This window comes from Leuresthes tenuis, unplaced genomic scaffold (assembly GCF_036924035.1).
Source record: "Leuresthes tenuis unplaced genomic scaffold, fLeuTen1.0.hap1 SCAF_15, whole genome shotgun sequence".
In the NCBI taxonomy this organism is placed as follows: domain Eukaryota; kingdom Metazoa; phylum Chordata; class Actinopteri; order Atheriniformes; family Atherinopsidae; genus Leuresthes; species Leuresthes tenuis.
The window spans coordinates 31,579,343-31,592,928 of NW_027325369.1; the positions used below are offsets into that span (position 1 = coordinate 31,579,343).

General features: G+C 43.9%; 1 pseudogene; it reads right to left on the bottom strand.

Moving 5' to 3' along the window:
- Nucleotides 1-13,586, bottom strand: part of LOC140270382 (apoptosis-stimulating of p53 protein 1-like) — a 47,802-nt pseudogene that overhangs the window by 16,501 nt on the left and 17,715 nt on the right.

The following is a 13,586-nucleotide window of genomic DNA, read 5'->3' on the forward strand; positions in this document are numbered from 1 at the left end:
AAGTGCCTAAAGATCCAGTTTAAAATGGCTTCTTTGCCAAGTTGTCTGTTCTGTGTCGACACAACACTGGTTCATCCCTTGAGTTAGGAGCCTTTTTTCTGCCTGAAGGGTTCAAAGGTCAGAGTTCAGTGGCTGAACAAAGAAAAAACACAGAAAATGCTCAGGAACAAGGACTGAAGATGAGTGAAAAAGCAGAAAAAGTCCAAAGAAAAACTCTGAAAGACTTCAGAAAGCTGCAGAACTGTTGATCAGGACACTTTAAAGGTTACAGAAGGTCCGGCTGTTTGGTGGTGAAACAGGAAGAAATGAGGCTGAATCGGGACTTTCTTACAGTTCTGTAGACAGTCTATGAAGAAATAAAAGTTCCCACCTGTGTCTGTCCTTGGTTCGATCTGCCTCCCTGCTGAAGATACCTCAGTCTCTGCTCCTGCAGGGAATAAAAGATGAGAAATCCTTTTAGCCCAACAACAGCTGGACTGATAGATAAAAATATTCAACTTTGAGAGATTTTACAACTAAACTTCAGACTCAAAAGGGTAAAAGTCTCTTTCACAAACCAAAAAGCCAATTTTCAGCTCATTTATCTTAAGTTAGTGAGAAATAAGCATTTTCATCAGTTCTGGGCCGGTTTGACAGGAGCTCACGACACATTTCACTGTTTTTCCTCATGTTCCAACCACTGTAAATCAGATTAAAACACCATATCTGCATTACACCATGATGTAACGCTTTCAGGTGCTTGATGACACGTTGTGAAGGTCATGAAAGGTGTTTTTATCCAACACACCGTGTTTCTGGTCATTAATCACAGGCTTCCTGCTAACTTCCTACACACACATTTTGGTGTATTGTGCTTCAGCAGCTTCACATTCATCAAACTGTCATTTAGGAGTTTAGTGGAGGACGTTGTGCTTTGTAATCAGCAGTTAAACACAGACACTTTTACTGTTTCCAGGTTTGGCATTGACTGGTTTGGCATTGATTGTTGTATTAATTTATTGCCCCGCGGCAGCAAAGATCTGGTCTGATTTTATCTTTTAAAAGCACGTTTGCACCATTCTTCTTCTTCTCATTTCATAGACTTTGATTTGATTCCTGCTCCACCCCCCGTTTGACTTGAGGGGATGACATCCTGCTGCAGCATTTATGCCGACTAAGCACCTGCGAGTTTCCTCTGAAAATGAAAGGTTTGCACATTTTCTCCTCTGCCTTTCTTCACGTTAAAGTCTCCGTATCCTGTTAAAACTCTCCATTCGTCCGGCTAACGTTAACGAGCGCCTGTGATGTTTAAGTGTTTAAGAGCTCTTCAGAGATCCTAAACCTGCTTTCGTGAACGTGTTTGTTGTTGGAGATGGAAGAGAAAAAAGGCTGCCCTGTGTGTGATGCTGACTGAGGCAGTTTACACCTCTTTCTGCTTCATGCTGGCACATCGCACAGCTGACCTGTGTCTCTTTCACACAGAGGAGGAGGAGGAGGAGGAGGAGGAATGCTGGCAGGTGGCCACCCATCATTCACTGAAAGCTCTCACACTTCAAACAACACATTGCATAACAGCAGCCTGCTGTTTGATCACACAGAGGGTTGTGTTTCAGGTTTCTCTTCCCTCGGAGGGATCAATCCACGCTGCGTGGCGTCAACCATGAAAAGATCGATAACGCAGCTGGGAGATTTCTCCATCCAGCAGGACGAGGAAGCTCCTAACATGCAGGAAGGAAACATTTCATCTGTGTCACTTTACGGGAAAAAGGGAAACGGCTGCTTTAAAAGAAAAAAAACACTTCAGAGATGAGCTTTAAAGACCCAAAGTTTAGCAGAACTTCTTCATTTAGCGGTTTCTATATTTTTGGATTGTGGCAGTTTCAGTCCTCCGTAGGTGTCCAAAATAAAGGAATAAAACTTAGTCTCTAACACTAAAACGGGTTTACCTGGAGGACGGCAGCTGAAACATCTCACAGATGTTATTATTGGCCATAAAAAGCTAAAAGTTGGGTTGAAACCACTTTTTCTAAAAATGTAAGCTTGGAATGCAGGATACTTTCTTATTGGCTCTTTCCTGCTGCTGCAGCTCCTCTGTGACCTCACTTCCTGTCCACTTAGAGGTCATTTCCTAGATGTGGGAAACGGGACGACTGCCTCGCAGAAAATTTAAAGGGGAACTCCGGTATTTTTAAACCTTATTTCTGGCATGAAATACGTTCATCTGCTCACAGAGAACAGTTTGGTGAAAGTCGGCGTCCTTCGGAAGATATTTAGATAACTGGAGATCCATATAACGGAGTGAACGGGGCTTAGAGGATGCAGCCTCTAAATAAGGCATTATCTGTCTTTATTTCACCAATACTTTAAGAAGAATGAATGAATGAACGTGTGCTATAGCTCTGTTAGCTCATAGCTGCTGTTATGTGGCTACTTGCAGCTATAGGAGAGCTAACGGAGGGATTTCTACACAGGCACTCTACTGGGACCCCTTCATCCACACGCCCCCCTGCAGCACAGTTTATTCACTCCGTGCTCTGTGACAGTCGGCTAACTTCACACAGAGTTTGCTGCTGATAGTTTTGTGCAACATGGCAGGATATTTATCAGATTTTGACGATGTGAACGATGACTTTGAGTAAGATGGACGTTCTTAATGGAGTGAATGAGCTGTTCTGCAGGTATTAAAAATACCGAAGTTCCCCTTTAAACTTCACCGCATGTTTCCAAAGCAGCGGTGGTTTCAACACATTCCTCCGGGACCATAATGCAGATGACCTGACACTAACTCATCCATCACGTGCTGTACGTGCGTGCACGAGTTACCTTGGCGACCAACATCTGCTGCTGAGCCTCTATTTGTTGCTGCTGTCTTGTGGCCATTTCCTGGAGCTCAGAGAGGGTCAGCTCCACACGGGGAACCTACACACACATCAAAACACACTGTACGTTTATACAGGGCAAAAAGAAGGTGTTTCCATGCATTACACATAGCAGAGTAAAGGAGCAGCGACACACAGCTGCACACACACACTGCCTTATTGCACCAGCAGCTGGCGGCCTTGGAACAGTGACAGAATTACAGTTTTGGGTTGGGAGGAGGAGGGGGGGGGGGGGGGGGGTGCTTCCAGGAGGTTATCTGTGCTCGTCATCAGCTCACTGTGACACAGACATCGCGTCACACTCATCAGGCGTCGTCTGGTTTACAATCAGAGGAGGGTTTCATTCAAGAGAAGCATGCCTAGGAACGGTTGTTAGAGTGAGTCGGGAGGTGGTGGAGGTGGGGGTGCCTCCATCAGCGGAAGGTTTCAGCCCAGCTACATCCTGTTATTGTGCATGTTCACTCAGATACTGCACCTGGTGGGTTACTGTCACACACTTTGTTATGGTCCTTTGTGTTTTGGCTTCTCAGTCTTTGCTCTGGTTTAGTTACTTCTCAGGGTCTTGGTTTGGTCTTTTTCCTGGTTTTCTGTTGCCCTGGTAACTGCTCACCTGTCGTCCGTCCACTCATCAACCCTCCCTGTCATGTACCTGGTCATTGCTTCAGGTGTCAGTCGGTAATTCTGCACAATCATCAGACTTTAATCTTGATTTTGTACGATGAAACAGACATAAACGTGATCCACCGATGTGAGCCGATCACAGCAGATCCAGAGGTTTCCCGGATGAAGTTTTGGACGAGTAGCGACACGAGGACAGATCCACAGATCCAGAGCGTGGAAACAGAAGCCGAACGGTTGGCACAGCGGCGGGAGAAGAGCTGGAGCCTCGATCTGCAGCGATGTTAACCAGGAACAGAGAGAGCTGCAGAGGTACCGAAGCATCGAGGCACAAACTCTGTTTTCTGCAGGTTTGAGTTCCTCCAACACAAAGAGGAGGAGAAAGCAGGGCCAGTCATGGTAATAATAAGAGCTTTAATAAGGGCAGACGGACTTCTTCATGTGCATTACTGTCCTTTTATGTGTCACTTTTATGGAACAGGATGTTTCCAAACGGGGAGAGTTCACATGCTTGGAGTACAGCGGGAAGGTCAGTCACTATAGCTGTGTTTGGTGCAAAGTCCTGTAAATAACTGCGATTCTTGGGATTTGACTGATCCTGAGCATTTAAAGATACGATGACCACAACGGGTGCAATCGACTGTCGGAACAAAAGTCACACTAGTGAGTTAACTCCGGCTCAGTTAAACTTTACAGCTTAAAAGACAGTTTCTTTAATACATAAATCCCATTCCCACAAATGACTGTTGCACTGCTTCTTCTTCTCTTCTATCAGTGATGAATAATAAGCAGATTTAGCTTCAAGAAGGGCTTTGTTAGACGTTATTAAACCATCTTTCCGGACTAATTGAGACTCTAAATTAGAGGAACACCATTTCCTTTCCAGCTTTCTTGCAGTCTGCTGTAAAGCAGCTGTGGATTATACCAAGGAGCCAACCTCTTCTGACTGATCACCTTCATTTTCAGACGGGAAACACACTTTATTGGAGTAAAGTTCCACATATTCTCTTGGCTTGTAAAGGAAATGTAGCCAGCCTTCTTGGCTTTTCATTGACACGTCACCTAAAACTAGAATAGCTTCAAAGTTTGAGCCACAGGCTACGACAGCCAATGAGAGTCCATAATGAAAGAAAAGTGCATGGCCCTCATCTGCCGTATTCACACACCATAAAAGAGCTTGGACTGACAGCAAAGAAACATCAGAAAATAATGATAGGTTTAAGGACGTAAAGCAACACGGCTTCAGTCCTGTTTGTGTTCATTCATAAGAATCATGAACCGTAAAACCAACACAAGACTGAATCTGCACCTCAGGACTCGACTGTTTTCAGAGAAAAGCTTTTAGAAAAGCTGGAAAACGTTGGTCTGCTCATGTTTTCCAGCCAATGACTCACAACTGCACAAATAAAGGCTCCAATTCACCTTTTATAACATCCTCAGAGCAGCCCAAATGATTACAGAGCAATAAACCCACCATCGCCCCACAATATTCAGAATTTGTTCCAAAAAAAGACAGAAATATCATGAACTGATTGGTCCGATAAATAAATTGGTAAAACGCAAAATATCACAAAGGAAATAAGAAAGATATGTGGTTACCTTCATGTTTTTATTCTATCGTTATCTTAATTACAGCTAAATTGTTTGCTTGCATACGTTTGGATATGAAAGTGTTTCCTTTTTTCTGTCAGTGAGTGGAAGCTTCGACCTTCTCCTTTTCAGATAATTTAATTATTTGCTCAAAACCAACAAAGTTTTAGAAAAATACGGACACGTTTTGGTCCTTCAGGTTAAGCACAGAGTGAAATCTGGAGGAATCTCACAAAACTTTGGCTCCCGACAGACAAGTTTTTATGCAGATTGAGTCGTTCTGCGTTTTCAAACAACACGTGCGCTGTTGTCGCGTCCAAACAGGAAGCAGGGGAAGCTGTGGCTGACGGTAACCATGGCGACGAGGCTAAAAACGCACGGGTCAGTTGGACCGAGCAAAAGGAGAAACTAACTGGAAACAGTACGAACGTCTCTACGATGTTTCATCTGAACTCAAACATGCAGCCGTGGCTAAAAGCTGCCGATCGGTCGACTTCATCGCTGTTAAGAGTCTCCACCAGGTGCATGATGGGAAATAACCTCAGAATAATAATAGTGACCCTGTAAGATCTTTGTAAAATCTTCGGTCTGTGAGTGAAAACTCAGAGACTCAGGGAGCCAGGAGTTCGTCTGTTACAGATGTTTTTAAAGCTTTTTAAAGAGGCTTTATTCAAACATCTGTCTTTATTCAAACTCAAAGTTCAAAGTGTTAGCTTTTACTCCCGTAAACAGAACAGCCCTCAGTTTAACTTTGGATATGCTGTGCAAAGGTAGAGAAGGGTAAATGCCGGCTCTGCTGGATTACTCACTGCAGTCCCACTCTGGCCCTTTGGTCTGTAATTTCCAAACTCATCACCAAGCCTCCAGCCGGGTTAGCGGCTCCGACAGAGATGAGCGGAATCTGGTTTGTGGAGATGAAGAAATTGAGAATCTGCATTTTAAGAATCCCAGATTTTAACCTGGAAATGAACTGAATCAAAATGAAATGAACTGAATCAAAATGAAATGAACTGAATCATCTATGAAGCAGTTAAAAAGCAGCTCAGAGAGGAGCTTCTGAATCATCACGCTGAACAGAGACGTTGGGTTTCTGCAGCTCTTAGACATAAAGTCAGTGAAACAATGAAAGCGAGCGGCCACTTAATGACTCAGAGAGAGGAAGCTGTAAGCCCGCCAGCATCGGTGATACGTTTGGTATCAGTATCAGTGATTAATGACACCAACGGCCGACTTGCATAACTCCTGGAAACATAATGCTGACTACATCATGTTTCAAACTGTGATATCATGCACATTAGAGTCGGTGCTACCGCATGTCGTTAGCTAACTGCTGACCTGTGGGAAGCTGCACATCCTCGTGGTGCTGTGCATTTTGAAGGGTCTGCAGATACGAGCTGTAAGTGCACTCTGGTCCACATTACTGTTACCGACTGTCCTGAAAGCGAAACAACCTGATGTTCCAGACGCCATCACAGTGAGGCTCCTTCACTGTTTCTCTGCTTACTGCTGAGTCGAGCTATGGGCTGGATGTTTAGCATTCAAACTTGTGATTGAATTGACTTATCTGCTGTCACCTCAATGAGTTGCTTCCCTTAGATACCAGGAAAGGACACAAAAATGGAGAATTAAATGGGAAATCTTTGGTTCCACAGCTTCAGTCTGTGTGGGATACACTTCCAGCTCAGAAGAGGAGATCTGAATGTGATCAACAACTACAGCAGCAGCAGCTCCCAACCAGGGGTCCAAAAGCTCAAAGACAAACATGTTTACTGGTTATAAAAGCCCTCCAAACACTGCTGTTACACAGAAGTACGAGCAGAAGGTGAAGGAATGCATCTACAGCTCTGTAAAGACAGCTGACCGATGAGGTTTTTCATTAATCTGAGATGAGAACAACAAGTGGATGCAGCGTCCTGAATCAAACATCCGCCCGCTAACAGGAGAACAGAGTGGGAAAGGTATCAGGAAGTGAGTCATAACCGTGTCCACTGCAGATAAAACAGTCTGGTGCCGCTGAGCTTCAGTTCACCTGTTTATTCTACATGATTCAGGAGGAAAAGAGCGGTGGACCTTCACCTTTTCAGTGGAACATCTCTGCAGTGAAGATTACTAATAAAGCTTTGGAGATCCACCCAAGAGTCTCCACTCACATTACCAGCCAACTTTCTGTGCCTGCGGTCCATTCCTGCTGTTTTTTCTGAGTCAACCAGCTGTAAAAAAGGCAGAACCGCCACCACACTGACAGTGACTGCAGAGGGAATTGTTACTGTGGATCGTTTCTGAATCAGCGGAGGGGTTTGCAGCTGCTGGTGATGCTGGAAATCCATGCTGATCCTGTTCTGTGTTCAGAAAAACGCACCAGTAATTAACTCAAAGTAAATCCTGGCTACACCAACAATACAATAGCAGGTAAATGTCCACTTGATGCATAATTATTAGAAGTAATTGGTCCTGAATCCAATCTGTGAGTTGGTCTTTTATTACAAATAACTCGTGCAGCTTTGCCAATCAGTTTGAAATCATGCAAATGCAAGATTTTCATGGTTGTTTGGGGATTCTCTGCTGGTGAAAAGTTGCCAACCCACCAGAGCCCTGCTGCCAACACGAATCCTGCCGCTCATGCTGCTAACAGGCTGCACAACATGGGTCGCAACGCGCCGCTGCGAGCCACCGGTCAACATGCAGTTCCCCCTGAGCTGTATTACCTGCAGGCTGTCCCATGTGATCCTGCAGGAGCGGACTTTAATTTTGCTGCATTGTCCTTCAACAGTAAATTCCTGCACCAGATCCACCTCGTTCCACTCCATCCTCACGGCGTCTGAGACACAGCGGACCTTCACGGGCTCAGAGACGGACGCCAACAGAGGGCTGGAAGGGGCACGCTTAAAGAGGGGGAAACCGGAGCGATCCTTATCACAACTTTCCCTCTCGTCCGCTTGGTGATGTGTTGAGATTAACGGCAGTTGCTCCCGTCTCTCCCTCCCCGGCTCAGCCCACGCTCCCTCCCTCTCTCCCTCTTTCTCATACAAAGTCTCTCATTTATTGGTGTGCTCTCATATGACGCGCCGACAGAGTAAAAACCACTAATGAGACCCCGTATTCTTCACATTTCTGCAAAAAGTGATTGTTTCCATCTTTCTACTTCCCCCTCTTTTCACTTATTGTTCGCTTTCCACACCTCCGTCTTCCTCCTCTTTGCCATCTTTCTCCACAGATCTGCACTCCTTCATCTCCCTTTCCCTCGGTCCTTGGCGTCCCTCTGCAGCTGGCTTTTTGCTGCAGCGACATGCCCCTTCTCCTCCTCTTCCCCCTCTCACACCTCCCTCTTTTCTTTCTACCACTTTCTCTCAGAGGGGGAATCACTGCACCAAAGCCTGACGCTGCTCTCGCTACTTTCAATCAGCCTCAGCCCCCCCCGCTCCTCCAGATGTGTGTTATCAGACAGATGATGCTGGCAGATTCGTGGTCACAGGCGGCCAGCGGCGCTCACGTATGTGCGAGTGAACAGCTGACTCCTGCTGCGTCACATTTTCACCCTCTCTGCAACACTCAAACACTGGCATGTGACCTGAATGCTGCGTCACACATTTCTTTCACACAGACAAACACACATCCAGTAATGAAAGCTGACTGGAATTTCTGCCAGAGTTGCTGTTCTGCGTTCAGGCCTTTGTTGGCGGGACATCGCTGTGTGTGTCTGTGGGTGTGTTGGACCACACAGAGTGTCTACAACTAATAAAAGTGGTTTAAATCTGACAAAATAAACACATAAAAACTGGTAATCAGAGTCAGAGTCGGCATGACTGAAACTTTTAAAGCAATCAACAGTTTCTCAGTGTTTTTTTTCACCAACATGGACCTAAAATAACAAAAGAACATTAAAGATGACATTATTACACTCTTTTTAACAACTTCACACAATTTTCTGAGGTCTTATTGAGACGTTTGAGACAGACTTTGGTCAAAATACCTGTTGGTTTAAACTCAGTGGCTCTCTTCGGCCTTCTGGTGAGGTCAGCAGCTACTCACCCACCAGGAAATAGCTTAGCATTGTGCCTTGTTATGTGTTAAAAACGTATGTTACTCCCAGTGCTCCCACTGTTAATCCAGTGTAAATAACTAAATGGACACTTTTAAACAGCACCAAACCTGGAGAGTTAAATTGTCATTTTCTGTTGAACAATCTTATTACTTTAGGGGGGTTTTAACAACATTTTTGTATCATCTGCATTATTTAACCCATTTAGACCTGATACGGCCTTTAGGTCTGCCTGATCCCATTTATGATACAATACGATGTGATACGATATAATATGATGCGATAAGACAATACGATAAGGTGCGATGTGATGAGATATAATATGATACGATAAGACAATACGATACAATGTGACAGGATACATTAAAATACAATATGATGTGATTAGGGATGGGCATTTTAAGCGATTTCTGAGAATAAAGCCAATTAAAGTCGATTAGTTGTGATGTCATCATTAAGCTAACATTAATCACTAAAGTAGTTATTTGTTCCTGTCATTTGCTGTCACACGAGTCATTTTTCGCCGTCTTTTTGCTCCTGAAGCGCAACATTTTTGTGACATTTTAGCAAGTGAGTAAGTGGAGTATCTCCCATTGGTGTCTTTGTAGCATTTCAAACATTTTACATGCACCAAAAGCACATTAAAGGACTCCACGACCACTGTAGAGAGACACAAATCTGTGCAGGCTTGTCAGCTGCAAACTGCTCTCTCGTGTTGCTGCTGTTACGATCGCGTCGTTAATCTGAAGCACATGGGGATATTTGACCTTCCTCGTGTGTCTGTGTTTGTGCTACACCTCCCAACAGCTCTCATAGTTCTGAATACATTCTCACACATTATTCTGATCATAGCTCTGCCCGGTAAAACCTATCCCCGACCCATCTGCTGGAGTAAAAATATTCCTCTTAGTCTACAATAACAGCCGTCACACATTCCTGGACCTAAGGGTCAAACTATGTTATCAGAGTAAGCTCTATTCACACAGAAAGATGGCCGAGTGGTTGTCAGCATCATCCTCTAACTGACAGATCGAATGTTTCAGCCTCACCACGGACAGCTTGTCCTTGGGCAAAGTGTGAAGAGAATAAAATATCAAGCAGCAGAAAGTGTTTATAGGGTGACATTTATAAAGCCTTTCCACAGCATAACCGCGACCACCACTTAAAGCCTGCTGTTGTGCTTTAAGTCTGCTGGCGTCCCTGAACTCAGACGACCACATTTACGGCCGAGCGATGAAGTCATTCATCTTGATCTGCATCAACACGACCCCTGACACACAGACACACCTGATTTCTGCATAAATCCCCCAGCAGAGCTCCCACATGCAGCTGGACGGGGTTGAGTTACACACAGTTGGATCAACAAACTGAATTCTGCATGCCTGTGTGTGACGGTCCCAGAGGCTGTTCTGAGGTCCAGGCCGAGGTTTATAAGAGGGTGTGCCGGGGATGGGAAGAGCTCTGCAAAACATCAGAATCTGGGGGTAATGTTGCTCCTCGTTTCTCAGTAAAACCAGTTTGAGCCTGTTGTTTTTTCCACTTTTAGCAGAGCTCCTGACGTTTGAGCTGTTTGGGCTCACCTGGTTCTGAGGATGGTGGATGATATTCAGGGTCCACTTACAAAGGTAATATGAGGTTAAAAATGTAACATTAACAGGAATTGTAACAGAAATTATGACCAAAGAAGCAGCACTCACACCCTTTAGTGTGCATTAGTGCTGATCAGGGCTGTAAAACGAACCCTTTAAGCCTTTTTTAAAGAAAACTTCACATTTTAAGCAGATTTCTAAAGGCTTCAGCTTAAAAATGGTCAGAGATAAAAGGAAACATATTAAGTGTGACCCAAAGTTTATGAAGGCAGTAAATTAAATAGCCTTGTTTGCATCACTGATGACATAACTGATGTTGCTTTGTAGTGAAAACATTGGTTTTTCAACACATTTTCACATGGTTTTCTCTTCTTTTTTCTTTTTTAGCCTTTTCTGAATTCATGAACACAACTAAGAAAAAAGCTGTTCCAAGTTATGATATTTTTCATGTTTTTTTGGTCATTTTATCCACATAAAAATGACAGAAAATCAGTGAAAGGAATGTCAGTAAGGATCAGATCCGGATTCTGGCTTCAGTGTTTGAGTGGCCAAGAACTGGTGTTCACATCTGTTGGTTTAATTTTCTTTACTTTTCTTATTTTATTTAACTGTAAGACAGTTGTTAGATGTGAGCACACCCCCCCACAGCAGCATCTTCCTCCTGCAGGACCCCACCAAAGAGCAACGTCTGCAAAGGGATGAGCCAACGATCGGAACAAGGAGCCCAAAATCTACCTCCTCAGATCACATCTGACTGAACATCTGTGAGGGCAAAAAACAGCCAAATTCACACCACGGGATCAGCTGCCAATGCTTCATAAGCTGTTGGGTTGGAGCGCTTCTGGCAGCATGAAGACACACAAGACATTAGGCGGCTGGTTGTGTTGCAGTGGATGTTCAGCATTTTCCATTCAAACCAACTGCTGCAAGATCAATTAGACAGCCATGTTACCTTATAAACAGACGTTTCTTCCTTAAAAGTATGCTTAAATCCATTCAACACCTTATTAACGACTGGCTACGCCACTGAGAGCACTCAGATTTCCTTCCTGAGCGAATTAACATTTCTAGGAATCATATTTAAACATTTGTTGCTGTTTTTGTCACTTGTCTGCGGGTAAATGGACATTTTGAGCTGATGATAGTACAAGAGAAAAGTGCACACAAAAAATCTTGAGGATTCTCCCTTTTCTGACCATGGATATTCATATCATGAGGAAGGCTGAAATGATTCCACGAGTAACTCAACTACAAAAAAATCGTGCTAACAATCTGCTTCGATTCTTCATTTAACTCCCACCAACATGTTCTGCTCAGCGGTCGCTCAGTTTCACACGGACAGTTATTACTGTCGCACAAGGAGCAAAATCAGAAAAAAAATAGGAAAAATGACTAAAGTTTGGGAGCATTTCAAAGAAAAGAAAAGAGAAAATACTGTACAGTGTGTCCATTGTAAAAGCCAGTTAGCTTAGCACGATAGCACAACATCAATGCTACAGCAGAAAGCAGCCAGTTCACATATCGAGTCCACTGAGCGGAACAAACACAAGGGAACATTTCACGTTATCATTTTAATGGAAATCAGTCGGCTTGTTAGCTGAGAAGGAAGCTAGCAGAAAACAGAAGGAAATTAGCAGAGAACAGAAGGAAGCTAGCAGAGAACAGAGGGAAGCTAGCAGAGAACAGAGGGAAGCTAGCAGAGAACAGAAGGAAGCTAGCAGAGAACAGAGGGAAGCTAGCAGAGAACAGAAGGAAGCTAGCAGAGAAGAGAAGGAAACTAGCAGAGAACAGAAGGAAGCTATCAGAGAACAGAAGGAAACTATCAGAGAACAGAAGGAAGCTAGCAGAGAACAGAAGGAGGCTAGCAGAGAACAGAAGGAGGCTAGCAGAGAACAGAAGGAAGCTAGCAGAGAAGAGAAGGACGCTAGCAGAGAGCTGAAGGAAATTAGCAGAGAACAGAAGGAAATTAGCAGAGAACAGAAGGAAGCTAGCAGAGAACAGAAGGAGGCTAGCAGAGAACAGAAGGAAGCTAGCAGAGAAGAGAAGGAAGCTAGCAGAGAACAGAAGGAAACTAGCAGAGAACAGAAGGAAGCTAGCAGAGAACAGAAGGACGTTAAGGCAACTTGTGTTTATTGTGGCTAATTTCTGTTGAAATGTCACCAGAGCTACCCCGCTAGCACAAGCACACCATCATATTGTCCTTAATGTGCCTCTGCCCATCAGAGCAGCTTCAGCCTGTTAATGTGAACTATTATTCTGAGTCACATCAAAGTCCAACCAGGATAAAAACAGCTCATTTTATCAGACATGTTGCATCTGTTAAATCAGAGGCTGCTGGTTAAGGTGCTGTTATTCTGAGTCACTGTGATGGCTGATAACAGACAATAAAACCGGAAATAAGAGGCTTTATTAGGATTTCAGCTGCATTAAAATACAGTTCATGAGAGCAGAGACAGCAGGAGAGAAGCTAACAGATGTTAACACAGCTGGATGTTAGTTGGAAAGCTAATAGCTGCTGTTCTATAGTCCTGTTATCAATATCAGGAGGAGGAATGTTTGGAGATAAATACAAACCTTTGGTAATATCACCCAGCTCTCACTAGTTATTACAACAAAAGTACCCGTTGACATGATTTATCGATGGAATAATCGATGAACTAAGTAACTGTTTGCTGCTAATCATGAACACTGTTTTTAACATGTTCAGAGAAGACCGACTTATCCGGATTTATTGGAATAACTGTAGTAAGAGATGAATTACTGTAATTGGAGAAGAACAAATCTAAAACTACAGCAATGGAAAGTAATCTCCTGCTCGGTCACACACGCAGCTGTCATCACTGTCAGCCTGACATCACTCTGTGGCATCTGCTGTGTGTTTATGTGTGTGAG